Consider the following 27,517-nt stretch of genomic DNA (forward strand, 5'->3'; position numbering starts at 1 on the left):
GTTTTTAAATTGTTTTACGCGAGAGAACGAACTATTTCTGAATTTTAATATTTCTTTTCACTATGTTTAAGAAGTTTGTGTGCTCTCCGGTATAACTAATATCCGGCCCTTTAACCTTTTTGAGTTATGACCTTCAGTTAATCATAAGATCTTACCGAGTTGTTATTTATGTTCCTTCTTCGAAGAATTTACAGCTCTCCTTGAGTACTCTTTTACACCTGACATTTTATCGAAGTTTATTTCCTAGAGCGTGTAACATTGAAAATGTTCCATAAGCGCAATCTTGATTAAACAATGACCTTCACTTGTAATGTAATTCTGTGAAACGATGGTCGGTGTTTGTTAACAGCACCTACCAAGTTGCCGGGAGAGCGTACCGTGTGGCCATGTGGACGGCTCTCGAGCATTTCCTAGCGATGCTTGCTATTGTTTGCAGCCGCAAGTCCTGACTGAGCTCAAGTTTAGTATCTTATGTTACCTGACTTGCACTGTAAATGAAATTTTGCTGCCGGCGACGAGGCCTCTGATTAACGGGCTTCGCACAGAGAATTTTCCCTTTAATTTTATTTTTCTGTTCAGTACATATTGTACATACTGTACGAGGGCTAGTAGAAATCCTTGGATAACAGAAGAAATATTGAATTTAATTGATGAAAGGAGAAAATATAAAAATGCAGTAAATGAAGCAGGCAAAAAGTAATACAAACGTCTCAAAAATGACATCGACAGGAAGTGCAAAATGGCTAAGCAGGGATGGCTAGAGGACAAATGTAAGGATGTAGAGGCCTACCTCACTAGGGGTAAGATAGATACTGCCTACAGGAAAATTAAAGAGACCTTTGGAGATAAGAGAACGACTTGTATGAATATCAAGAGCTCAGATGGAAACCCAGTTCTAAGCAAAGAAGGGAAAGCAGAAAGGTGGAAGGAGTATATAGAGGGTCTATACAAGGGCGATGTACTTGAGGACAATATTATGGAAATGGAAGAGGATGTAGATGAAGATAACATGGGAGATATGATACTGCGTGAAGAGTTTGACAGAACACTGAAAGACCTGAGTCGAAACAAGGCCCCCGGAGTAGACAACATTCCATTGGAACTACTGACGGCCTTGGGAGAGCCAGTCCTGACAAAACTCTACCATCTGGTGGGCAAGATGTATGAAACAGGCGAAATACCCTCAGACTTCAAGAAGAATATAATAATTCCAATCCCAAAGAAAGCAGGTGTTGACAGATGTGAAAATTACCGAACATCAGTTTAATAAGACACAGCTGCAAAATACTAACACGAATTCTTTACAGACGAATGGAAAAACTAGTAGAAGCCAACCTCGGGGAAGATCAGTTTGGATTCCGTAGAAACACTGGAACACGTGAGGCAATACTGACCTTACGACTTATCTTAGAAGAAAGATTAAGGAAAGGCAAACCTACGTTTCTAGCATTTATAGACTTAGAGAAAGCTTTTGACAATGTTGACTGGAATGCTCTCTTTCAAATTCTAAAGGTGGCAGGGGTAAAATACAGGGAGCGAAAGGCTATTTACAATTTGTACAGAAAACAGATGGCAGTTATAAGAGTCGAGAGACATGAAAGGGAAGCAGTGGTTGGGAAGGGAGTAAGACAGGGTTGTAGCCTCTCCCCGATGTTGTTCAATCTGTATATTGAGCAAGCAGTGAAGGAAACAAAAGAAAAATTCGGAGTAGGTATTAAAATTCATGGAGAAGAAATAAAAACTTTGAGGTTCGCCGATGACATTGTAATTCTGTCAGAGACAGCAAAGGACTTGGAAGAGCAGTTGAATGGAATGGACAGTGTCTTGAAAGGAGGATATAAGATGAACATCAACAAAAGCAAAACAAGGATAATGGAATGTAGTCTAATTAAGTCGGGTGATGCTGAGGGAATTAGATTAGGAAATGAGGCACTTAAAGTAGTAAAGGAGTTTTGCTATTTTCGGAGCAAAATAACTGATGATGGTCGAAGTAGAGAGGATATAAAATGTAGGCTGGCAATGGCAAGGAAAGCGTTTCTGAAGAAGAGAAATTTGTTAACATCCACTATCGATTTAAGTGTCAGGAAGTCATTTCTGAAAGTATTCGTATGGAGTGTAGCCATGTATGGAAGTGAAACATGGACGATAAATAGTTTGGACAAAAAGAGAATAGAAGCTTTCGAAATGTGGTGCTACAGAAGAATGCTGAAGATTAGATGGGTAGATCACATAACTAATGAGGAAGTATTGAATGGGATTGGGGAGAAGAGAAGTTTGTGGCACAACTTGACCAGAAGAAGGGATCGGTTGGTAGGACATGTTCTGAGGCATCAAGGGATCACCAATTTAGTATTGGAGGGCAGCGTGGAGGGTAAAAATCGTAGAGGGAGACCAAGAGATGAATACACTAAGCAGATTCAGAAGGATGTAGGTTGCAGTAGGTACTGGGAGATGAAAAAGCTTGCACAGGATAGAGTAGCATGGAGAGCTGCATCAAACCAGTCTCAGGACTGAAGACCACAACAACATATTGTAACCTTGTTCTAAATTCTGCTGTAAATTATTTGGTGTAAGACTTTTCGGTAAGCCGTAAGCGCAAATTATTTTGTCTTGTTAACCAGTTAATTTTTATCTTTTGGGGGTCTAAAAATGGTTCAAATGACTCTAAGCACTATGGGACTTAACATCTGAGGTCATCAGTCCCCTAGACTTAGAACTACTTAAACCTAACTAACCTAAGGACATCACACACATCCATGCCCGCGGCAGGATTCGAACCTGCGACCGTAGCACGAGCGCGGTTCCGGACTGAAGCGCCTAGAACCGCTCGGCCACAACGGCCGGCTTTTGAGGGTCTCCCTACTGCCCTGCATGTGAGCTCGATTGAACAAATTAATCTAGAACTCAGTTTTAATTATTTTTATTTGTTGGTTTATTTACATTTTTTAAAGGCCAGCATTGTCAGTCTTATTTTCTTGTAGCTTGTTTAAGGTCATTATTATTGTAATTCAGTGACTGTGTTATTTACCATTTTGAACGCCTGCAAGTCTGCAAATTGAACACGGCAAATTAACTTGTAATTTTCCTACATGTTTTTCTTAAACGTCACCTGTTCTTACTAAACATAAATACAAGTTTATAAAAGACATCATATTTACGCCAGTGACTGTAACACTTTCTTTATTTCACGATTGCAATTTCGGCCTTAGGCCATTATCAAGTGAAGATGTCAGCCTCAAATGAGCTGACACATTTTAGGTTGACGTAGCCTAATAGCCAGAACATCTTCACTTGATAATGGCCTAAGGTCGAAATTGCAATCGTGAAATAAAGGAAGTTATACAGTCACTGGCGTAAATATGATGTGAATCCCAGGTATAAAAAGTTAATAAATACACGTTTGTTGTCAAAATGATAAATGATTTTAGTCGAAGTCCTTCCATGTCATTTCCCTGATCCTGGCGTTTCGCGATTTAACACATAACGTTCAGATGTCACAGTGATAGTAGCGCCGTCATCCTGAATGATTAGCAATGGCACAAGGCACCCTTCGCCATGTACCGTACGGTCGCTTGCGGAGTATATATGCAGACATAGATATTTCACGCCTGATTTCAGAGAACTAAATCACGGGTCACCATCATCCTCAGATTCCTAGCAACACCAGAGCGTTTCACTGGGTGTGGTCAGTAGTGAAGATGGTACGCACTTGCGTTCCTCTGAAGTTAGAATCTGTTCGCCTAGCCAGATATAAATCGACCTACAGATTAACATTAAATCCATGTACGTTACCTGTCAGAAAAAATCCTAGGCTCTACCAGAACTCTATTCATAAAACTTTTGCGTTGTAAGACACTTAACTAACTACTCTGACTGCATATAAAATATCGAGAGAACTTACACTTCAAACTTGACAAAACTTATACCTCAAGTTGTCTATTCCTAACTTGTGCCAGCCGATGTGGCCCAGCAGTTCTAGGCGCTTCAGTCCGGAACAGCGCAGCTGCTACGGTCGCAGGTTCGAATCCTGCCTCGGGCATGGATGTGTGTGATGTCCTTAGGTTAGTTAGGTTTAAGTAGTTCTAAGTCTAGGAGACTGATGACCTCAGATGTTACGTCCCATGGTGCTTACAGCCATTTCAACCATTTTCCTAACTTGTCAGGGTTGGTGTCTGAGAGTTAATCTTTTCCTCTCTTCTATAATCATACCCGAAATCTTCATTTTGCCTTCGAGATGATTCACTAGTACAATGATCAAGAATCTGCTGTATTACTCGGACAATCCCCACCACGTAGACACTGTCGTACATACACTGAGTAGGTGTTGGTGGGAGTAGACGCCAGACCTACATAAGGGGCAGTTGGAATTTCGGTATTCGGGCGTTTCCCAAAATGGCTTAAGCCTAATTCCAGGATAATTTCTTTCTAAAAGGACGCTCCCGATTTCTGCCACTACCCTTGTCCCACCCTAGCTTGTGTTCGTTCTCCCAATAACCTTGTTGTCGACAGAGTCTTTCACCTTAATCTTCCATGCCCTGGCTCATTATTACCACGAAGGAATCATCTGAAAGCACTAGTGAACCTTTTTGGTGATACAAGGAAACAATTTCCCCAACTCGACAATTCTGGTTGCTCAAAACTCTGTATGAAATTAACAGCCACGCGGCTCGATAATACCACCCACGCGTCACGGTATCCAGTCAAAAATACTTTCTATGTCTCTCATAAAACGGCAGTCTGCACAAACTGCAAATTTTAATGTGTTAGGTACTGTCTGAGCATCACGAGCAGTCCCCAACACAACAACGCTAGACGCAAAAACTGGGCTGGTAAGCCGGGAAAGGTGCTGTACATCTATTTGCAGAGTGCGTGGCCGGTGGGTTGCTTTCATAATTTACGGTGTTTGTGCAGTACAGCTCTGCTGACGCATGCAGGAACGTCGCGACTTCCGGCTACACGGACTTCCCGGTGAAGCGTCCACATCTGCGGTTTTCCACAGTTCCGGTTATGTGATGGCTCACAATGGGCAGTGGTGTCCCAGATCGCCTCGCCGACTTTCCTTTTTTAACTCTTTCAGAACCTCTGGGTATAGCTGTGTAAATTAACCTTTACCCTGTCGCAGCTGCAATAGAAGTATTTTTTTCCCCAGTGGAAACTTGAGGTACACATTTCTGAATGTTCAACATTTCTACTGTGCGCTAATGCAGCCAACTGTTGGACATCAGTATGAAAATATCAGTAAGTCAATGTAGCAGTGCGCGGAAACTCGTGACCACAACAACTGCTGTTCCAAGTCGTTCGCTGTCCCTGACAGAATGACAATGTCATTGAGGAAGCATGTTAGCAATGTGAAACCGGTATTTCCCTTCACCGTACAGTACTTCGCACTCGGTCAATATGTGGCTGCAGTGGGGCCGAGCGAGTGACAAATGAACTGCGGCGAGGAAGCTTTATTTCCAAAAGGTCGTAACTGCCTATTATGAGAACTGCGGCCTAAATTTTCGCGGGGGATCGGTTGATGGGGGTGGTATCGTGCATGTGCGCTTTTTTCTCCTTAAAAAATGGGTGTGAGCGCTATGGGACTTAACATCTGAGGTCATCAGTGCCCTACAACTTAGTACTACTAAAACCTAACTAACCTAAGGACATCACACACATCCATTCCCGAGGCAGGATTCGAACCTGCGACCGCAGCGGTCGCGCAGTTCCAGACTGAAGCGCCTAGAACCGCTGGGCGACGGAGGCCGGTTCTCCTTAAAATATAAGTGTTGGCGATGTGTCCTTGTGAGACGAGTATGCGGAAACTCCGTGTCCTTCAAAGCAGGCAACACGTGACGCTGTTCGCGCTTCTGAGATACCCTAAAGGCCTGGTAACATAGCTAAACACGAAGAAGACTAAAGCATTATGGCGGACGCTCTAACTGTCGCGGAGACCTGCAACCATAATCATTTACCTTAAATCTATTCGCAGTTGCCGGCCGCGGTGGCCGAGCAGTTCTAGGCACTTCAGTCCGGAACCGCGCAATTGCTACGGTCGCAGGTTCGAATCCTGCCTCGCGCATGGATGTGTGTGATGTCCCTAAGTTAGTTAGGTTTAAGTAGTTCTAAGTTCTAGGGGACTGATAACCTCAGATGTTAAGTCCCATAGTGCTCAGAGCCATTTGACCCTTTATTCGCAGTTGCGAATGTGGACATTCTTCAGCTGTATAATGGAGTGACGGCAATGAAAATTTGTGGCGGGATGGAACTCGCACCCAGATTTTCCACCTATCGCGAGCGGTCGCCTTACTATTTGGCTGTCCGTCCCGATAGCACAGTGGTCAGCGTGACGGATTGCCGTCCTACGGGCCCTGGTTCGATTCCCGGCTGGGTCATCATCATTTCATCCCCATCCGGCGCGCAGGTCGCCCGATCTGGCGTCTAATGTAATAAGACCCAAGGCGGCCGGACCTGCCCCACAAGGGGCCTCCCGGCCAATGGCGCAATGGCGCCAAACGCTCATTTCCATTTACCATTTGGCTGTCCGTGCACGACGCACGGCTTAACTCAAACTTCCATATGTCGTCAACCATACGTCTACAACCTGTACTCGTAAAGTAATTATGTATATTCCAGTACAGATGAGACATTTTACTTGAAAGTCACGTGCCCACTGTTGGCAGATAAATGCGTGTGATATTCCGATTTACGATGCAAGGTTCCGTCGGAACGTTGTATCTTAAATCGGAATTACATGGGCACTGCCATACCGTATAATCATTTACATACCCGCCGACGTTGTGTACCTGTACGAAAATACATTGACATCGGACCATGTTCTCTGGGTGCTTCAGTTTCTTGGTCAGGCATGTAACACTGACGACGATGCGGAATCACTGGCACGAGACACAAAGAAACGGAGACGGCACGGAAACTGCCGAAAGACTACGAGAAATTGCGTGAAGTAAGTCGGCAGTTTGGCGAGTGACAACTTCGCAGCTCTCGGCCGGCCGCGGCACAAACAAACGAGTCCGCAGACCCGCCGCTGTTTCGCCCGCATACAGAAGACAAGGAGCGACAGGGAAGGCTGCCAAGGAGGGCCTGGAAGACGGCACGTGCCTGCCTGCTCCCTGCGTGAGGCAGCCAGAGATTAAAGGCCCGCCGCAGGCACAATGGCGCGTGCAGACCCTCCATCTGCGCCCGCGTCCAGTGTTGTCATCGGAAATGGCGCGGCCGCCATCGCAGGAAAGGGCCCAAGTCGCGGCATTATTGTGCCCCGCCCCTGACGTAACCAGCCAGTGGCGCGACGCTGACATCAGGACTCCGGAAGAATTCGCTGTGTTTCATGACAATGGTGGGAGCTGTAACGATCAAGGTCGAAACTATACGTTTCGAATCTTCCTACTTTCTACGTACATGAGTCGCTACGATTCCCGAGAGATGTCTTGAAAACAGCAGTGCAGCTAAAACGAAAGTCACATGTCAAAGAGTACGCCAAGGAACTTGCCCCCCTTCTTGCAGCGGTGTACCGTAGGTCTCTAGAAGAGCGTAGCGTTCCAAAGGATTGGAAAAGGGCACAGGTCATCCCCATTTTCAAGAAGGGACGTCGAACAGATGTGCAGAACTATAGACCTTGTAAGAGGTCCATGATTAACTAATTTGTTGCTAGCGCACTCGAGCTGATGTAATTTCGATGGATTGCTCACGCACTGCCTTCGATATGTAAGCTGTAAGAGGATCTCACAAGGGAACCTCCCCATCGCACCCCCCTCAGATTTAGTTATAAGTTGGCACAGTGGACAGGCCTTGAAAAACTGAACACAGATCAATCGAGAAAACAGGCAGAAGCTGTGTGGAACTATGAAAAAATAAGCAAAATATACAAACTGAGTAGTCCATGTCTAAGATAAGCAACATATAGGGAAATGTGAGCTCAGGAGCGCCGTGGTCACATGGCTAGCGTGAGCAACTGCAGAACGAGAGGTCCTTGGTTCAAACCTTCCCTCGAGTGAAAAGTTTTTCTTTATTTTCGCAAAGTTATGATCTGTCCATTCCTTCACTGACGTCTCTGTTCACTGTAATAAGTTTAGTGTCTGTGTTTTGCGACCGCACCGCAAAACCGTGCGATTAGTAGACGAAAGGACGTGCCTCTCCAATGGGAACCGAAAACATTTGATCGCAAGGACATAGGTCAACCGATTCCTCCACGGGAAAACACATCTGATATATTCTATACGACACTGGTGACGGCATGTGCGTCACTTGACAGGAATATGTTGTCGACCCCCCTAACTTGTACACTTGGCGAATGGGTAAAAAGATTCTTCTACATTGCCCCGATTAAGGTTTTCTTGTGGATGTGAGAATTACTCCCAAAAAAGTGATGAAAACACAGGAGTTTGTCACATAAACTGCAACAAATGAATCCAACAGTTTCACAGTCGCACACTTTTCTCTGTACTCTGTCAAAACATATGTTTTTAACGTTTTCAAATTTTTCCGTGTGTAGACCGTCAAATCCTGCTTAAGTCCAAGCAAATCTGGACAGGTCCTGGAATTTTTGAGATCTAAGTTGATTATGTGTGAGTGCCCGAACTTTGATAATTGTCTGAAAATAAAAAATAAAATTTTACGTTCGAACGAAGACTTGTACCAAGGACCTCTCGTTCCGCAGTTGCTCACGCTAACCACGGGACCACGGCGCTCCTGATGTTGCCTAAATTCGCATGGACTACTCAGTTTGTATATTTTGCTTATTTTTTTCATAGTTCCACAGAACTTCTGTTTTCTCGATTGATCTGTGTTCAGTTTTTCAAGGCCTATCCACTGTGCCAACTTATAACTAAATCTGAGGGGGGTGCGATGGGGAGGTTCCCTTGTCAGACCAGAGAGTAGTGTTGTATGCAGTAGGAACTGTGTAGCAGTAGGAGTTTGTAGTAGCTAGCAGTCGTGTGTATGGAGTTGGCTGGGCCGGTCGTGTGGAGCGATGGCAGAGCCTGAGCGTTGTAGTATAACGTAAAAGCAGCCTCGCGCATATGTACTATTGTTATGTCAAGCTCCATGTAAATGTTTTTAAAAAAATCTCTTAATAATAATCTTTCTTATAAAAAATTAAATTTTGATAATCATTCATCTCAATTTAAAGAGCTTGCTAATTTCCCCAATCCATGGTCATCCCGATTATTGTAAAGAAAAATCAGTTGTTTCTCTTTATACATGACAAATCTATCGGCCAGCAATGCACAGGGCTGTGCCAGAAAATTTCTTATAGGAGCAGATATACATGCGTTATCCAACGACCTTATTGAAGTACGAATCTTCAATTTATTCAGAATGATCTTTCAGATCTATGACGCAGCATTGCTGACGTCCAAAATTTACCAGTTTAAATTCACAGTCAATTATTGAAAGGTTACACGTGTGTCACAATTTTATTGAGAGGTTAGTCACATTTTTATTACTCCAAGGTTACGGAAGTGAACTGTTGGGTAGTTACACTCATTGTGAATTCTATAATTGTACATTTTTATTATTGGTAGGTTACGGAATTTATTTATTGGGAGGTTACGCTAAATGTCAATGTTATAGTTATATTTTTTATCTGTTGGGAGGTAACAACCTATATCTCTAACGTCTATCAGTTGTAGAATTTTGGAACACGTATAATGTTCGAGTATAATGACTTTTCTGGAGACTAGAAATCTACTCTGTAGGAATCAGCGTGGGTTTCGAAAAAGACGATCGTGTGAAACCCAGCTCGCGCTTTTCGTCCACGAGACTCAGAGGATCCATAGACACGGGTTCCCAGGTAGATGCCGTGCTTCTTGACTTCCGCAAGGCTTTCGATACAGTTCCCCACAGTCGTTTAACGAACAAAGTAATAACATATGGACTATCAGACCAAATGTGTGAATGGATTGAAGAGTTTCTAGATTATAGAACGTAGCATGTCATTCTCAATGGAGACAAGTCTTGCAAAGTAAGAATGATTTCAGGTGTGCCGCAGGGGAGTGTCGTAGGACCGTTGCTATTCACAATATACATAAATGACCTTGTGGATAACATCGGAAGTTCACTGAGGCTTTTTGCGGATGATGCTGTAGTATATTGAGAGGTTGAAACAATGGAAAATTGTACTGAAATTCAGGAGGGTCTGCAACGAATTGACGCATCGTGCAGGGAATGGCAATTGAATCTCAATGTAAACAAGTGTAATAAGCTGCGAAAAAAAATGGCTATGAGCACTATGGGACGTAACATCTGAGGTCATGAGTCCCCTACACTTAGAGCTACTTAAACCTAAATAACCTAAGGACATCACTTACATCTATGCCTGACCGAGCGAGGTGGCGCTGTGGTTAGACACTGGACTCGCATTCGGGAGGACGACGGTTCAATCCCGCGTCCGGCCATCCTGATTTAGATTTTCCGTGATTTCCCTAAATCACTCCAGGCAAATGCCGGGATGGTTCCTCTGAAAGGGCACGGCCGACTTCCTTCCCCATCCTTCCCTAATCCGATGAGACCGATGACCTCGCTGTCTGATCTCCTTCCTCAAAAGAAAAAAAAACATCCATGCCCGAGGCAGGATTCGAACCTGCGACCGTAGCGGTCTCGCGGTTCCAGACTGAAGCGCCTAGAGCCGCTCGGCCACACCGGCCGGCTAATGAGCTGCGAATACATAGAAAGAAAGTATCATTTAGCTACAATATAGCAGGTCAGCAACTGGAAGCAATTAATTCGATAAATTATCTGGGAATAGGCATTAGGAGTGATTTAAAATGGAGTGACCACATAAATTTAATCGTCGGTAAAGCAGATGCGAGACTGAGATTCATTGGAAGGACCCTAAGGAAATGGAGTCCGAAAACAAAGGAAGTAGGCTACAGTACACTTGTTCGCCCACTGCTTGAATATTGCTCACCAGTGTGGGATCCGTGCCAGATAGGGTTGATAGAAGAGAGAGAGAAGATCCAACGGAGAGCAGCGCGATTCGTTACAGAATCATTTAGTAATCGCGAAAGTCTTACGGAGATGACATAAACTTCAGCGGAAGACTCTGCAGGAGAGACGCTCAATAGCTCGATACGGGCTTTTGTTGAAGTTTCGAGAACATACCTTCACCGAGGAGTCAGGCAGTATATTGTTCCCTCCTAAGTATATCTCGCGAAGAGACCATGAGGATAAAATCAGAGAGATTAGAGCCCACACAGAGGCATACCGACAACCTTTCTTTCCACGAACAATATGAGACTGGAATAGAAGGGCGAACCAATAGAGGTACTCAAAGTAGCCTCCGCTACACACCGTCAGGTGGTTTGCGGAGTATGGACGTAGATGTAGATGTAGAAGGAAGAATGGAAGGAAGGCAATAAATAAGGTTAACATTAACATCTAATCCTTGTGTTCAAGGTCCAGTCGACAGATAGGTCATTAGAGGGGGAGGAGAAGCTCGGATTAGAATGGATTGGGAAGGAAATCGACCGTGTACATTACAAAGTCACCATCCCGGCATTTGCCTTTGGCGATTTAGGAAAATCACGGAAAACCTAAATCTGAATGGCCGGACGGGGATTTGAACCGTCGTCCTCCGAAATACGAATCCAGCGTGCTGACCACTGCCGCCACCTCGCATCGTTAATTTACACGTGTCGTTAGGAACGGAACACATAGGAGTTAGCACCGTGCGCGAGAGACGTTCAATAAGCAATGTAGCACATTTGTTTTTCTGAAACCAAGTTTCTTTTATTCTGGATTCCAATACACCACATGATTCTTCACTCTTTTGGCTATTAATCTGTATTTTTCAACTCAATCTCCGTTCAGGGCGACGCCCTTACGCCACCTCACTGGGGTGGCCTGTGTGCCCGCACGGTACCACTCTACTGGTAGACGTCGGAGCCAACGTCTTGCAGCACCAGTACCCTCACCATCATCCACGGTTGATTTCCCGCAGCGTGCATCCTTTATTGTGCCAAACAGATGGAAGTCACATGGTGCGAGATGGGGGCTGTATGGTGGATGAGGAGGAACAGTCCAGTGAAGTTTTGTGAACTCCTCTCGGGTGCGCAGACTTGGTTGAGGTCTTGCGTTGTCATGAAAAGGGGTAAGTTCGTTTCCATTGTTGTGGCGACAAACACGCTGAAGTCGTTTCTTCAGTTTCCTGAAGGTAGCACAGTACACTTCATTAATCGTTGCACCATGAGGGAGGACATACAAAAAAATAACTCCATCAGAGTCCCAGAACACCGTCGCTATGTCTTTACCAGCTGAGGGTGCGGCTTTGAACCTTCCGAGGAAAAACATCCACATGTTTTGTTTCCAGCTCGAAGCGATGAACGTTTCATCGCCTGTGACGATGTTCGCCATATTGAGCCGCCTCGTAACGCCCAAGTAACTCCACACAGATGTTACTTCGTTGGCTTGTTTGGTCTTCTGTTAACTGCTAGGGACCCAGGGGGCACACGCCTTTGAGTACCCCAACTGGTGGACAAGTGTGTCAGCACTACCAACAAAGACGCTAGTTGTGCAGCGAGGTGTTTGCTTGTTATCCGTTGATCACCTCGAATGAGGGTGTCCGCACGTTCCGACATCGCATGGGTCACAGCTGTGTGAGGCCGGCCGTCACCCGGGATATCCGACATTTCACGCGACTTTGTTGCGATGATGGCAGACGTCTCGCCCAACGACTCATTGTGGTTTTGTTCACTACCATGTCTCTATACACATTTTGAAAGTGCCTATGAATATTTGCGATGCCCTGGTTTTCCGCCAAAATAAAGTCAGTGACAGCTCTCTAAGTGGAACACACCTCCGTTACAGACGCCATTTTGAAGTCTACATAAACCTATCAGAACTTTGTGACAGATAAAGATTTGTTGTTCGTTGATGGCTTAAAACTGCGCCTAAAAGAAAAACTAAAAAAACTCCCCCCGAACGGGCCATGAATGCCCAACGGGTCCGACCGGCCGCCGTGTCATCCTCAGCCCATAGGCGTCACTGGGTGTGGATATGGATGGGCATGTGATCAGCACACTGCTCTCCCGGCAATATGTGAGTTTCCGAGACCGGAGCCGCTACTTCTCAATCAAGTAGCACCTCAGTTTGCCTCACAAGGGCTGAGTGCACCCCGCTTGCCAACAGCGCTCGGCAGACCGGATGGTCACCCATCCAAGTGCTAGCCCAGCCCGACAGCGCTTAACTTCGGTGATCTGATGGGAACCGGTGTTACGGCTGCGGCAAGGCCGTTGGCAGACCCTAGAAGAAAACCAGTTCGATATATCGACAGCAATCCTATTTACAGTACCATCATTTTCTCTACGGAGCTACAGGAGCTGAGCTCTTGTCGAATCCACGTTTTCTGACATTTGTTCGAAATGTCTCAAGCGAATGTTTGAATGGTTTCTTCCATGATACCACGGCCATTTTCCGCTCCTTTTTTGTGTATCGCTGTCTGCGTCCGTAGCTGAGTGCTCAGTGTGGCTGAGTGCCATATGGAGGACCCGGGTTCGACCCTGGTACTACCACGGATTTTCCATTTGTGGGAGAACTATATCAGAGTGCACTCATGAGGAGAACAAGGCAAGTGATATAACCAGATTTCCCAGAAACTCAGTGGAAGAGCAGTCAGAATATGCGAACACGTTTCTCCTCTTATCCTTAAGTATTCGAGCGTTTCTGAGAAGAGGACGGTCAAAGTTTTCGAGGTAATGTACGCGCCTTTTAGCAGAGTAAACAGCCCACCTAAAGCGGTGACAGTGGCTAGCGTCGCAGTTTCACACTTTTGCACACTTCGTTCGAAATTCGGTTATCATTATTATGTTTTCATTTATATACTCATTCCAATTATGTTTGTAGAAGATTACTACGCGAATGTTTTCCGGTGTATATTGAAATAACGGTGTTCTTATTCGTCTACAGATCGTATGTCTGGCGAATGAATGTTCAACAGATTTAAAGAAATTTGTTCGTTTAGGTTTTTTGGAGATGGAAAAAAAAAGAAAACCATCTCCTCCCCTCCGCCTTGGTGCACCTGATGGAAAATGCGTTGACACTGCTACGTTAGCATTTCAGCAATCCAGGTACCACTTTGCAAGTATCACCGTTTTATACTGAGACACAGTTATTAGAATGAGACCCTGGACGTTTATCCAGATGTGTCATAGTAATTGCTTGATATTGTCAGTGTTTGTCATTTTACTTTAAAGTAATAAACTGAATTAACTGCGATTCCATTCTAAACGAACTCGCTATTCACTACTCTGGAGCAGCTATGATTTGTCCACCTCAGGGTGCAGAGCCATTCTACGAGGGTCACTCCAAAACAAATGCACACTATTTGTTTTTTAAATCCATCTTTTATTCTACATATTTGGAAGTTTTACAGTGTGTAGATACATCCTTTAGGAACAATATTTTCATTTCTCCACATGATTTCCATCCCTCTAAACTGCCTTACGCCATCTTGGAACCAGCGCCTGTACACACACACGGTAACATTCTGGACCAACCTGTTGGAGCCACTGTTTTGCAGCGTGCACAAGGGAGTCATCATCTTCAAACCTTGTTCCACCAAGAGAGTCTTTCAGTTTCCCAAAGAGATGATAGTCACATGGAGCCAGGTCAGGACTGTAAGGCGGGTGTTTCAGTGTTGTCCATCCGAGTTTTATGATCGCTTCCATGGTTTTTTGACTGACGTGTGGCCGTGCATTGTCGTGCAACAGCAAAACATCCTGCTTTTGCCGATGTAGTCGAACACGACTCAGTCGAGCTTGAAGTTTCTTCAGTGTCGTCACATATGCATCAGAATTTATAGTGGTTCCACTTGGCATGATGTCTGCACAAGCAAGAGTCCTTCGGAATCGAAAAATGCCGTAGCCATAACTTTTCCAGCAGTAGGTGTGGTTTTGAATTTTTTTTTTTTTTTCCTTAGGTGAATTTGCGTGATGCCACTCCATTGATTGCCTCTTCGTCTCTGGTGCAAAATGATGGAGCCATGTTTCATCACCTGTCACAATTCTTCTAAGAAATTCGTCTCCACCATTCTCGTACTGTTCCACAAGTTCGCTGCATACCGTTTTTCTTGTTTCTTTGTGAGCCACTGTCAACATCCTGGGAACCCACCTGGCACAAACCTTTTTTATCGCCAACACTTTCAGTATTCTGCAAACGCTTCCTTTCCCTATCCAAACGTAGCGTGACAATTCGTTCACTGTGACGCGTCTGTCAGCAGTCACCAATTCGTTAACTCTCTGCACATTGTCCGGAGTGTGTGCAGCACGAGGCCTGCCGCTGCGAGGACAATCCTCAATATTGCCGTGCCTGCTTTCATCACGTAACCTGCTTGCCCACCGACTAACTGTACTGCGATCGACAGCAGCATCTCCATACACATTTTTTAACCTCTTGTGGATGTTTCCCACAGTCTCGTTTTCACAGCACACGAATTCTAGGACAGCACGTTGCTTCTGACGAAAGTCAAGTGTAGCAACCATGTTGAAGACATGCTGTGACGGCGCCACTCACGGGAACAGGTTGAACTAAGTTTGAAAACAAGCAGGAAGGATGTATCTACACACTGTAGAACTGTCACACATGCAGAATGAAAACTATTTTTTTTACAAGAATAGTGTGCATTTCTTTTGGAGTCACCCCCGTATATACAAAAAAAAAAAAGGACACACACATGCTCTAGCAGTGTAGACCGCCGTATTTCTTGAGTGAGAAATTTCATCTGCAATTTGTCGACAGTTAATTGTAGGCCAGCGAGGTGCGAAGCTATTTCGGACTTTGAACGACGCAGTGGTACCTCAGCTGCTCTAGTGCTGTGGCAAACGAAGGCGAACAGGTCATCACAGTTCGACAGTGAGCAATGCTACGACCTTGCTGTTAATGAGCAACGATAATGGCGTAGCCGCGATGAGGTTTGAACTCAGAATAACCAGCGCTTCTCAGCCCGTCGCCGCCCTCTATTCACGTGCATGTAGCGTAGCGTTTCTGCGGCAGATGGTCGATGGTGGTTGCCGGCAGACCAGCATAGTTTTGGGAGACCGCGTTATAACAGCGGCAGGCGGATATCCTGTGGCCAGGCGTACGCCATGCTCTGGTCCCAGCGGATGTCTCTCGGCGGTCCGCAACGGCCGGCCTCAGCGTTGCGTGTTCTGCAGTCAGGGCCTGTGACTGCGACGCGTCTGTGATAACACTGGCCTTCACGAGTGTCAGCTGTTCACTGACAACACACGCACCAGTAGCGTGCTAGCGCCTCGTGAAGGTCTCTGGCACTAGGACAAAACACGCACCCACTCACACCTCGTGTACTTCGTTTTGCCTTAGCGAGGTGCGATCGTCTTTTTTTTTATGGTTGTGGAAGCGTCATTGGGAATAGAGGGCGGGGTGAAATCCTAACTTGCGTAAGCATGTACTAGGGTTGCCCAGAAAGTAATGGAACGCATTTTTTTTCCTCAGCCGCAAACAATGCTACGAATGCGAAACGTTACGTATGTATTATTTGAAGTCTCCTGAGAGAGCGCACCAAGTTTCCGTCACTTCCGACAGATAGCGTAGTTGCAGGTCTGTAGGTGATGTTCGTTACAAGCAACGTACAGTCATTGAATTTCCCACTGCAGAGAAAGAAACTGTGGGGAACATTCACAAACACAAGTGCAAAGTCTATGGAGCATCTCCAGTCGACAGAAGTACAATTAGTCACTGGGCACGAAGGGTGAGATCATCAGAAGGCGGTTCGGGGGAGTTCCACGATTTGCAGCGGTAGGGGAGACCATCCACGGCTGTCACACCTGACAGCCCTGACCTAGCCCCGTCGGACTTTCACTTCTTCGGGCCATTCAGATGGTTCAAATGGCTCTGAGAACCATGGGACTTAACTGCTGAGGTCATTAGTCCCCTAGAACTTAGAACTACTTAAACCTAACTAACATAAGGACATCACACACATCCATGTCCGAGACAGGATTCGAGCCTGCGACCGTAGCAGCAGCGCGGTTCCAGACTGAACCGCTCCAGCACCGCGGCCGGCTGTTTGGGCCATTAAAGGATGTCATTCATGGAAGACATTTTGAGGACGATGAGGAGGTGATTCGCACAGTGAAGCACTGGCCCCGCCACCAGGACAAGGCTTGGTACCGACAGGGCATACACGGCCTTGTTTCGCGCTGAAGGAAGGCCATAGAACGGGATGGAGATTACGTGGAAAAATAGGGTGTGTAGATAAAACACCACTCTTTCGTGTGTGTAATTCTCATTGTGTTCAGTAACGAATTGTTGAAGAAAAAAAGTGTTGTGCGTTACTTTCTGGGCAACCCTCGTAGATCATTTTCCCTCATTTTTTTGGAGAGCATGCATGTAAGGGGGAACGTGATATGCCCAAACTCCAGCGTGCGCAAATTATTTTTGTGTTAAAGTAACTTTATTATGGTACTGTGGTGGGTGATCATGACTGGGTACGCTGCAATCGTTTATGTGACATTGTTTATGTGGTGGTTAGAGGGGTTGTTATTCAGCCACTAAGTGTTTCACCAGTTTTTTAATAACGTTGTGTGTTCATGTTTATTTGGTGATTTGTTTCGTGTTTCTTTTCTGTGATTGCCTTTCGAATTTGTTAGTTTTCTTTTAGTGTTAGGAGACGTTTCTTTGTTACTGAATCTGGTTATTTTAATGTATATTTCAATCTACATCTACATCTACAAAGTACTCTGCAATTCACATTTAAGAGCCTGGCAGAGGGTTCATCGAACCATTTTCATACTACTTTTCTACCATTCCACTCTCGAATGGCGCGTGGGAAAAAGGAACATCTAAATCTTTCCGATCGAGCTCTGATTTCTCTTATTTTATTATGATGAGCATTTCTCACTAAGTAGGTGGATGTTAATAAAATATTTTCGTATTCGGAAGAGAAAGTTGGTGATTGAATTTCGTAAATAGATCTCGCCGCAAAGAAGACCGCCTTTGTTTCAGTGACTGCCACCTCAACTCGCGTATCATATCAGTGACAATCTCACCCCTATTGAGCGATAACACGAAACGAGCTGTCCTTCTTTGCACTTTTTTCGATGTCCTCCGTCAATCCTACCTGGTAAGGATCCCACACCGCGCAGCAGTATTCCAGCAGAGGACGGACAAGTGTAATGTAGGTTGGCTCTTTATTGGGTTTGTCGTCTCTTCTAAGTGCAGTCTCTGTTTCGCCTTCCCCACAATATTATCTATGTGGTCTTTCCAATTCACGTTGCTCGTAATTCTAATAGCTTGACAGTCCTTAGATTTGTGCGATTTATCACAAAACCAAAATTTATCGGATTTCTTTTAGTGCCCATGTTGATGACCTCGCACTTTTCTTTGATTAGTGCCAATTGCCCCTTTTCGCACTATACAGAAATTCTCTCTAGATCATTTTGTAACTGGAATTGATCGTCTGATGATTTTACTAGACGGTAAATTACAGCGTCATCTGCAAACAATCTAATGGGGCTGCTCAGATTATCACCTAGGTCATTTATGTAAATCAGGAACAGCAGAGGGCCTATGACACTGCTTTGCGGAACGCCAGATATCACTTCTGTTCTACTCGATGATGTACCGTCTATCGCTACGAACTGTGACCTCTCCGAGAGGAAATCACGAATCCAGTCACACAACTGAGACGATACTCCATATGCACGCAATTTGATTAATAGTCGCTTGTGAGGAACGGTATCAAAAGCCTTCTGGAAATCTAGGAACATGGAATCGATCTTAGATCCCTTATCGACAGCACTCATCACTTCATGGGAATAAAGAGCTAGCTGTGTTGCACAAGAACGATATTTTCTGAATCTGTGTTGGTTATGTATCAGTAAGTCATTTTCTTGAAGATGATTCATAATGTTCGAGTAGATTTGTGGTAGGGTGGTGGTTTTCTTGTCGGAGGAGTTCTAGGAATGTTGAAACTCTGGTACCATATTTCCTTGCTCTTTCACGCTCTTTATGCCTTATTTCAGTTGTTTTGCTGGCCTGGTAACCCTGTAACATAAAATAAAGAGCGGTAGTCGCATGAAATCGCTATGGCTCGTAAATCGTAAGGCGAGCTCAGTTCCCAAATGCAGGCTTGACAGTACGAATGCATGAAGTTCACTTTCAGGCTAATAGATGGCTCCTGAAAGTACAGTATTCTAGAATGAAGTACAGGCCATGTGCATCGCGTGGTGGCTGACCTTAGTAAACAACCGACATGGCGAAGAGAGTTGTTCGTGGTGATGAAGAGGTGGGTTTACAGCAACCGCTAGAGTGTGCACAGTTCCCTGACAATTCGGTCTGCAGTAGACCGCCAACGACTAGCACTATTATGAAACTTCAGAAAAAAAAATCAAATGTGTGTGAAATCTTATGGGTGAAATCTTATCTGCTAAGGTCATCAGTCCCTAAGCTGACACACTACTTAACCTAAATTATCCTAAAGACAAACACACACACACCTATGCCCGAGGGAGGACTCGAACCTTCAGACAAAACCATGTGAAACGTCCCCTTCTTGAAAAATTATACACGAGACTGTGCTTAACCTGACACACAATATTTTTAGCGCAACGCAATCTGACTTTCAGAAATCCCTACAAAAGAATGGCCCTGACTAACATTAACCTATGCATTTCACAAATCGCTTACCTGACAAAAATCTTGGTTACTCGAACTACTGCAATACAGCGAGCGCCACTACTGCCAGCTAAATAAAAGATTCAAACTACGGAAGGCACTAACTACTGATAGGCATAGTTAGCAAATGAAAGATTTTAATAGAGAACAAACAATGTATTTACCCTAATAGTCATAATATATATAGCAGTTCATGACAAATCACAAAACTCCGCCATCTCTCTCCCCACATCCACCACTGCTGGCGGCTCACCTCCAACTGCGCAACGCTACGCGCTGTTAACATCCATCTGCCGCTGCCCAACACTACAATGGCAGACAACAATGCAAATTAGACACAGACTGCACACAGCACAGCCAGTGATTTTTATACAAAGGTGGCGTTACCAATAAAAAAAACCTAAACAGCCTAGTGGGTCTGCATCTTTGATGATCCACCAATACCATTATCTCTACAAGGACTACAGTGGGTCTGCATCGTTGATGACCCACCAATACCATTATTTCTACAAGGACTGCAGTGGGTCTGCACCTATGGTGGCCCACCAATACCATACTCTCTACCAGGACTACAGTGGGTCTGCTCTGTGATGACCTACCTACCAGTATTCTTCAAAACTTCGACTGACTCAGCTGTGGGTTTGCTCTGTTGTGCCCCATTACCTGTCTGCATGTCAAGAGTCAGCACTGTCTTTCCGTTGGAAGGACAACACTACTTCTTCAAGACTGCATGGAAATCCACTACTTCCGTGTGCATTGTCTTTTACTGCTCAGACATTGAGAAAAGAAACGGCAGTTTTACTGTGAAGAATGATCAGGACTGTCTTTATGGACTGTGAGAAAATCTTAGCTTTTGACCAACAATGTATCAATAAGTGTGTGCATTTGATATCTTTGTTATTGTAATTATGAAAAATTTTATCAAATCATTATTGGCCACTGCCCAAAACAATTTGTAAAATTTTTTGTCGGGAGCATGGGGGCAATGTAAGTAGGCGGTTTAGGTTTTTTTATTGGTAACGCCACCTTTGTATAAAAATCACTGGCTGTGCTGTGTGCAGTCTGTGTCTAGTTTGCATTGTTGTCTGCCATTGTAGTGTTGGGCAGCGGCAGATGGATGTTAACAGCGCGTAGCGTTGCGCAGTTGGAGGTGAGCCGCCAGCAGTGGTGGATGTGGGGAGAGAGATGGCGGAGTTTTGTAATTTGTCATGAACTGCTATATATATTATGACTGTTAAGGTAAATACATTGTTTGTTCTCTATTAAAATCTTTCATTTGCTAACTATGCCTATCAGTAGTTAGTGCCTTCCGTAGTTTGAATCTTTTATTTAGCTGGCAGTAGTGGCGCTCGCTGTATTGCAGTAGTTCGAGTAACCAAGATTTTTGTCAGGTAAGCGATTTGTGAAATGCATAGGTTAATGTTAGTCAGGGCCATTCTTTTGTAGGGATTTCTGAAAGTCAGATTGCGTTGCGCTAAAAATATTGTGTGTCAGGTTAAGCACAGTCTCGTGTATAATTTTTCAAAAAGGGGACGTTTCACATGTACTCATTTCCCAATGGACATACTCCCAACTGAGAAGAAAAAGAATGTCACAAAAAGTTGTTTATGAGTTATTCAAGAGAAAAACGAAGTGAAACTGCACGCCAGTGAAAAAAATGTAGTGTTGCTCTACATCTAGAAGACTGTTTCGAGATACTGCGTACGCAGCAATCACCTACATTTATTGACTACTAAGCAGTTCACAGCTAAGTGCCTGGCAGACGGTTCTTTGAACCACATTCAGATGGTTTGTCTACCGTTCCCCTCCGAACAGCGTGTGGGAAAAATGAACACCTACGTCTTTCTGTACGAGCTCTGATTTCTCTTACTAGATGATCATCTCTCCCTATGTTAAGACGGCGACAGTGTAATATTTTTACACTCAGAACAGAGTAGGTGATTGAAATTTCGTCACAAAGATGTCGCCGCAACGGAAAAGGCATTTGCTTTAATGATTGCCACTCAACTTGCTCTTCAAATCCGTGACACTCTCTGCCCTGTTTCGCGATAATACAAAGTGAGTTGCCCTTGCTTGAACTCTTTCAATGTCCTCCGTCAATCTTATCTGGTAAAATTCCCAAACCGCATAGCGGCACGAACATTTGTAGAATAGTATGGCAATTAGTAGACCTGTTGCATCTCATAGAAGATGACAATAAAACGCAGTCTTTGGTTTGCCTTTCCCACAATATTATCGATGTGATCGTTTCAACGTTAAGTTGCTCGTAACTGTAATTCTTAGGTATTTACATGAACTTACAGCCTCAAAATTAGTGTGATTTATCGTGTAACCGAAATTTAACGGAATTCTTTTTTGTATTCATGTGGATGATCATACACTTTTCCTCATTCAGAGAGTATGGTCACGTTTTACACCACACAGATATCTTGACTGAGTCATTTTGCAATTGGTTTTGATTTCTGATGACTTTACCACACGATAAATGGCAGCAGCATCTGCAAACAATTTAAGGAGACTGCTCCGATTGTCTCCTAATTCGTTTATATATATTAGGAAAATATAGAGGCCTACAGTACATCCTTGGGGAACGCTGGAATCATTTCTGTTTTAAGCTTTAATTTTCCTTCGATTACTACCTATTGTGGCCTTTCTGGCAGGACATTACGTATCCAGTAGCACAACTCAAGCGATATCCAGTGGCACGCAAATGATTAGAAATGTCTTCTGAGGAACGCTGTCAAAAGCCTTCTGAAAATCTAGAAATATGGAATTTGTTTGATATCCCTTATCGGTAGCACTCATTACTCCGTGAGACTAGAGGAAGTTGTGTTTCACATGAAATATATTTTCTGAATCGGTGTTAATGACCGTTACCTTCGAGGTAATTCATAATGTTCGAATCGAGACATACTATCTACTACGTAAAACTATCATACACGCTGATATAATATACTAAATCTGATTTTACAGCAACCAGGAGGTATTTAAAAATCATGTCAATGGCTAAGTATAGAGCATCACAGTTCCTACACGGTTAAGTCGGTGAAGTTTTGATATATCTTAGTGTCACAAAAACGAAAATATTTTCGTACTGAAATCGGACACCTATGAGTAGTACAACTGTCGGAATTGAAAATAAAACGAAGCAAAAAAATCTGTAATAATAATAATTTAATACTGTTTTTAAAATAACTGTTTATGATCTTGGCAAACAGCGGTAGTTGTTGTCGTTTTTGTGGTTTTTCGTTTCAAAGGCCGGCCGCTGTGGCCGAGCGGTTCTAGACACTTCAGTCCAGAACCTCGCTGCTGCTACGATCGCAGGTTCGAATCCTGCCTCGGGCATGGATGTGTGTGTTGTCCTTATGTTAGGTTGGTTTATGTAGTTAGTTATAAGTCTAGGGGACTGATGACCTCAGCTGTTTAGTCCCATAGTGCTTAGAGCCATTTGAATCTTTTTTTTTTTTTTCCAGCTCAAAGACTGGTTTGATGCAGCTCTCCATGCTACTCTATCCCGTGCAAACCTCTTGACCTCCGAGTAAGTACTGCAACCCACATCCTTCTGAATCTGCTTATGTATTCGAGTCTTAGTCTCCCTCTACGATTTTTATCCTCCACGCTTCCCTCCAATACTAAACTGGTGATCCCTTGATGCCTCAGAACGTGTCCTATCAACCGATCACTTCTTCTAGTCAAATTGTGCCCCAAATTCCTCTTCTCCCCACTTTTATTCAGATTTAGTTATGTGCTCGACCCATCTAAACGTCAGCATTCTTCTCTAGCATCACATGTCAAAAGCTTCTATTCTCTTCTTGTATAAACTGTTTATGGTCCATGTTTCACTTCCATACATGGCTACACTCCATACCAATATTTTCAGAAAAGACTTCCTGACACTTAAATCTATACTCGATGTTAACAGCTTTCTCTTCTTCAGAAATGCTTTGCTTTCCATCGCCAGTCTACATTTTATATCCTCTCTACTTCGACCATTAACAGTTATTTTGCTGCCCAAACAGCAAAACTCATCTATTACTTTGTCTCATTTCCTAATCTAAGTTTCTCAGCGTCACCCGATTTAATTCGACTACATTCCACTATCCTCGTTTTGCTTTTGTTGATGTTCCTCTTCTATCTACATGGCAAACAGATTTGTAAGAAAAAAAAACACATTGTTACAGTCACCACTGTAGCCGTTTTAAAATAAATCGAAACACGTATAGTCTAAGTAAGACTTTCGTTAAAGTCGCAAAAGATGGTGTATGACCTCGATTACTTTTACGACTGCGACTGCGGAAGATAGACCAAAAACAAATACTGTATTACTGAGTTAATGCGTAATATATAGTAGCAGTGGTCAAATATACTTAGAACTTTCAACAAAACTGCTTGGCAGAGGATAAAAACACGCGAGAAGTAAAAGGAAAACGATCTGACGAACAGACGACAGCGTTCTGGTCTTTATTTACTTTTTTACGTGTCTTATTCCTTGTACGTTATGATGTTGTTGGAAGCACTTCGCTCTTCTTAGGCAACTGGCAACCAGATGGGAGTGACTGACAGCTCAGCTCCGGTATTCCCCTTGCTAACCTTGAAAAGCGCTGCACAAGCCCGCGGCAACTAACACGTGAGTTCGCGCAGTAGCGGAGCCCGCACGGGCTGGGCGATATCGCAGTCTCGGCTTGGTGGATGTAAGGGGCTGTCCGTGGAGGGTGCGCCGATCAATAGCAGCGCCCACAAATCCCTCCCGCTCTCCAGTTTCGTATCCGATCGCTTCAGTCCCCGCTTTCCCCTACGAACTACCTGGACCACGGCGGGATCTGATAGGTATTCCGACGGTTTGCCTCAAAACGACAAATACACAACTGCACAAGCGTATCTCATTTTTGCTACATTTGGTGTCCTTTTCAAAACGTACAGGTTACTAGCAGTACACTGTGTACAATGTCAACAGGTGAAACTAGGGTAAGATGGAAAAAGCTTTGAGTGTTTGCTTTCTGAGCTCAGTATTTGTGCTGCGGTCTAGGCTGCTGACATACTGTTACAACTGTCTAGTTTAGAGCAATATTTTTAAAAAAATCAGTTCCTACATCTACAGGGTTATTACAAATGATTGAAGCGATTTCACAGCTCAACAATAACTTTATTATTTGAGATATTTTCACAATGCTTTGCACACACATACAAAAACTCAAAAACTTTTTTTAGGCATTCACAAATGTTCGATATGTGCCCCTTTAGTGATTCGGCAGACATCAAGCCGATAATCGAGTCCCTCCCACACTCGGCGCAGCATGTCCCCATCAATGAGTTCGAAAGCATCATTGATGCGAGCTCGCAGTTCTGGCACGTTTCTTGGTAGAGGGGGTTTAAACACTGAATCTTTCACATAATCCCTCAGAAAGAAATCGCAAGGGGTTAAGTCGGGAGAGCGTGGAGGCCATGACATAAATTGCTGATCATGATCTCCACCACGACCGATCCATCGGTTTTCCAATCTCCTGTTTAAGAAATGCCGAACATCATGATGGAAGTGCGGTGGAGCATCATCCTGTTGAAAGATGAAGTCGGCGCTGTCGGTCTCCAGTTGTGGCATGAGCCAATTTTCCAGCATCTCCAGATACACGTGTCCTTAACGTTTTTTTCGCAGAAGAAAAAGGGGCCGTAAACTTTAAACCGTGAGATTGCACAAAAACACGTTAACCTTTGGTGAATTGCGAATTTGCTGCACGAATGCATGAGGATTCTCTACCGCCCAGATTCGCACATTGAGTCTGTTCACTTCACCATTAAGAAAAAATGTTGCTTCATCACTGAAAACAAGTTTCGCACTGAACGCATCCTCTTCCATGAGCTGTTGCAACCGCGCCGAAAATTCAAAGCGTTTGACTTTGTCATCGGGTGTCAGGGCTTGTAGCAATTGTAAACGGTAAGGCTTCTGCTTTAGCCTTTTCGGTAAGATTTTCCAAACCGTCGGCTGTGGTACGTTTAGCTCCCTGCTTGCTTTATTCGTCGACTTCCGCGGGCTACGCGTGAAACTTGCCCGCACGCGTTCAACCGTTTCTTCGCTCACTGCAGGCCGACCCGTTGATTTCCCCTTCCAGAGGCATCCAGAAGCCTTAAACTGCGCATCCATTGCCGAATGGAGTTAGCAGTTGGTGGATCTTTGTTGAACTTCGTCCTGAAGTGTCGTTGCACTGTTATGACTGACTGATGTGAGTGCATTTCAAGCACGACATACGCTTTCTCGGCTCCTGTCGCCATTTTGTCTCACTGCGCTCTCGAGCGCTCTGGTGGCAGAAACCTGAAGTGCGGCTTCAGCCAAACAAATCTTTATGAGTTTTTCTACGTATCTGTAGTGTGTCGTGACCATCTGTCAATGAATGGAGCTACAGTGAATTTATGAAATCGCTTCAATCATTTGTAATAGCCCTGTACATAATACTCCGCAAGCCATCTAACGGCGTGTAGCGGACGGTACTTCTGGGAGCCAAATTTTCGAAAACTTAAAGAGTGTTTGCTTTCTGATCTCCGAATTTGTGCTGTGGTCTAGGCTGTTGACATACTGTTACAACCCTGTGAGGAAGATAACACACAGGAGCAGAGAAGATGGCGGATAAGGGTACGACGACAATTATTTACAGCAAAGAATTATATTCATTTTCAGCTACGCTAAGTTTTAGCGAGTTAGAAAACGAAAATCTATATAAATAAAGAATTATATATGGGGAACATCATTTCCAAAAATTTCGAAAAATTCTTGACAAGTTTACTGTAAATTTTTACGCAATACTCTCATGAACATTCGGACGAACATAGGCTTCAGTGAAACGTTGTTAGAAAATATAGAAAATAGGAAAGTTGTACTCTTGGTTTATAGGTTATGATTATAACACAATTGCAGAATTTGAATATGCAGTAACAATAAACAGGGCTCAAGGTCAGACTGACAAGGGAAAAGGAGATGGACAGAGGTGTGGAAGAATATGGAGATAGAAAAGCGGAGAGGACGAGACGGACAGAGAGAGGAGGCAAGACGATTGGAAAGAGTGGAGGACTAGAAGATGGACAGGGAAAGCGGGCAGCAGGAGATGGACAGAGAGGGTGAGGGTGAGGGGGGGGGGGGGGCTGAGAGAGAATGAAGAGGAGATGGACAAAAAGAGATGGACGAGGTATGGGCAGAGACAAGGCCGGGGGGAGGGGGGGGGGGGCAGAAGTGGAGTAAGAGATTAGGCGGTATATCCAGTTCCCATACACATTTAAAACGTGTGCTTTCTCTTTTCTTCCTTGTCCATTTAACCAAACTGGGTCACAGCAAAGCGTGGCTGGGAATAGTTTGCAAGAAATCACGGGGAGTTAGAAAACTAAACACAATAAATAGTGTTACTTACGAGTCAATATTTGGTATCGTACTAACATTACTGTCTCGCTAGGAGCAGGTTCCTCACTTAAACTCTCCTGTTATAAAATACCAACAACTGAAACTTCAGCTGAAATTCAATCGCAAACTCAGTTGCAATAATATTTCCTTGGATGGTGTTCAGCTTAAATTTCTTACTTTTCTTGTACACATGGTATGCACCCATTGTTTAAACACAGAGCTACTACAAATGATTCATTCGTTTTCAAAGCTCTATATTTTACCAAGTAATTACATGCACAAACATAACTGATCCATGATTAGAAGCGTAAACTCACAACTTTTGCACTCTTCGCACGTTCATGACTGTTCCTCGTGTCATAGCGACACACGTCCAAACGGAAGTCTGGTTCAAATGGCTCTGAGCACTATGGAACTTAACTGCTGTGGTCATCAGTCCCCTAGAACTTAGAACTACTTAAACCTAACTAACCTAAGGACATCACACACATCCATGCCCGAGGCAGAATT

General features: G+C 44.1%; 1 protein-coding gene and 1 pseudogene across 1 annotated transcript in view; both read right to left on the reverse strand.

The window, feature by feature from the left end:
* Positions 1–27,517, reverse strand: part of LOC124613817 (beta-1,3-galactosyltransferase 4) — a 718,801-nt gene that overhangs the window by 463,595 nt on the left and 227,689 nt on the right. The window lies entirely within an intron of this gene.
* Positions 13,114–13,231, reverse strand: LOC124614152 (annotated as a pseudogene).

Source organism: Schistocerca americana, chromosome 4 (genome assembly GCF_021461395.2).
Source record: "Schistocerca americana isolate TAMUIC-IGC-003095 chromosome 4, iqSchAmer2.1, whole genome shotgun sequence".
In the NCBI taxonomy this organism is placed as follows: Eukaryota; Metazoa; Arthropoda; class Insecta; order Orthoptera; family Acrididae; genus Schistocerca; species Schistocerca americana.